The 2,461-nt window shown below is 31.1% G+C and overlaps 1 long non-coding RNA gene across 1 annotated transcript; it reads left to right on the plus strand.

Moving 5' to 3' along the window:
- The first annotated feature begins 228 nt into the window (after positions 1-228).
- Positions 229-2,109, plus strand: LOC116401806. Its single transcript, XR_004214189.1, has 3 exons — positions 229-1,198; positions 1,595-1,690; positions 1,789-2,109. It is a non-coding gene; the product is annotated as an uncharacterized LOC116401806 (long non-coding RNA).
- Positions 2,110-2,461: the final 352 nt, after the last annotated feature.

A 2,461-nucleotide genomic window follows, 5' to 3' on the forward strand; every position in this document is an offset into this window, starting at 1 on the left:
GGGCTTTTTTTTCAACTTTCTCAATAACACTTCTTTCCTTTTATATATTGTTAAAAAAGGTATCCAATGGAAATATGAAAAATTTATTGCTTTTCAAGTTTTAACCTTAAAACAATATATATGGAAAAGATTTATATTTATATATTGTTAAAAAAGCTTGTTTTATTTTATATTTATATATGAAAAAGTAATTTTTTGAAAAGTTTATCAAATATATTTATTGAAATATTTTAATTAAATTTATTAAATTCATTTAATTAAAAATATCAAGTAAATATATTAAAATCTTTTATTTCCCTATTTTTAGTAATCCCTCACGTCTCCACGATGAAACCCTATTCTCATCTCCACGCTTCCACACAACACAGGCGAACGGCCACTTCTTCGAATCGACGGACGACTTCCACACAACACAGAGTGGCAAACGGCGAATGGCTTCCACACGACGAACGCTTCCACCCGGCGAACAGCTTCCACCCGGAAAACAGCTTCAACCCGTTGCGAACAGCTTCAACCCGACAAACAGCTTCAACCCGTTGCGAACAGCTTCAACCCGACGAACGGCTTCCACGCAGCGAACAACTTCCACAGTGAACGGCTTCCACGACTGCGAACATCTTCCGCACGGCGAACTGCTTCCGCGTTCAAAGGTTTTTATGCTCCTCATTCTTATTGTATTTAACATTTTTCAATGAATAATGCTTCCTTGAATTTGATTTATATCTTGTAATTAAGGATGATATTGTAAACCCAAAGTGAGAAACACACAAAGAGAAGAAAATTGAGAATGACTCTTGTATATTTATATTTATTTGTGTTATATGTTTATGTTGTTTATGTTCAAATTCGTAAACAAATGGTATAATCTAATTGACAAATAGAGAAGACCATCATTTTTCTTTATTGTTGTTTTTTTACAGGAATGAGTAATGAAAAATTAAGGGTGACTCTTGGATGTTTTAGACCGTAATTAATTTGTTGTCGTTATGGTTATAATTATCATATTGATTTGTTTATAGTAATGAGTAATGAATTGGTATATTTACTCTTGGTAAGATTCATACTTTTGAATGCCATTTTTTTTTTATAGTAATGAGTAATGAATTGATCTTGTGTGCATCATCATATCCCAATTACACATGCATCTTGGAAGCTGGTGCCGACTGAGTTGAAAGAAAAAGTATACAATATGATTGAGGTATGTAATCATCCTTCTCATTTGGAAATCATGCAAATACTACACATTTATTGTATATTTTGAGTCATACTATCTTGTGGTTATTCTGTAGCCTTAGTAGCCCCATAGCTTGTATATTTTGAGTCATACTATCTTGTGGTTATCCTGTAGCCTTGGTAGCCCCATAGCCTTGGTCTTGTGGCTATCCTGTAGCCTTGGTAGCCCCGTAGTCTTGGTAGCCAATCATGTATATATTACACAATTATTGTATATTTTAAGTTGTATTATGTGTGGCTATCCTGCTATGGTAGCCAATCATGCATATATTGGTAAATGTAAATATATTTATAAAATAATTTTTATTTTAATCTAGCACATAATATAATATATATGCATTGTTAATTGGTTGTGTTATAGTGTTCTTTACAAGTAGGTACGGTTGAATGTGGATATTATGACATGAGATACATGCAAGAAATTGTGACTAAGGACACAAACATTATCACTGGTGCGGTATGTTTTTAAACTATTTACATTGTAAAGTTATAGATAGTATATTATGACTAACTCAAATATTTTACAAAGTGTATTCTACTTTTTATGTTTTATAGATTGATACAAGAAGCCCATACACACAGCTTGAATTGGATAGACGAGGGGAGTGGGCTGGATTTTTAGCTCGGTACATATGATAGACACACCTAGATATGATCATGTTAATTTTGTAAATGGCTAAGATATGGGAATGCTCATAACCTTTTTTGTGGAAACGTTTTGTTCATAGCCATTATGAGGGCAAAAGATATATGGGGATAGGCTTCAATTTTGATTATATAAGACAACTATTATCATTTAATATTTTGGAATAGGACACATATAGGAAATTTTAGTTGGCTATATTGGATTGGAATTGTGTAATTGTTGATGACATTGTTGAGAATAATGAAACTATTGTTGGTTTACATATTATACTAAACTTTTTGTCCTTTTTTTTGTTGTGTAATTGTTCGTTGGAGAATTTGTTTTGTTTACGGATATGTCTTATTGAAGTAAATGTATGTAATGCAGGAAATAAAAAATGAAAAAAGAAAAATTTAGTATATTTAATGTATTAATAAATGGTATAAATGACATTAAATACATGTCACATATACTATCTTATTTGAGTCAAATATACCATTTTACTTGATGGATATATAGTGTCAACTATAAAATTTTACTTGACATATACATAATGTCAAATATACTATCTCACTTGACAGGTAAATAGAGTCAAATATATAT

Source organism: Cucumis sativus, chromosome 1 (assembly GCF_000004075.3).
Source record: "Cucumis sativus cultivar 9930 chromosome 1, Cucumber_9930_V3, whole genome shotgun sequence".
Lineage (NCBI taxonomy): Eukaryota > Viridiplantae > Streptophyta > Magnoliopsida > Cucurbitales > Cucurbitaceae > Cucumis > Cucumis sativus.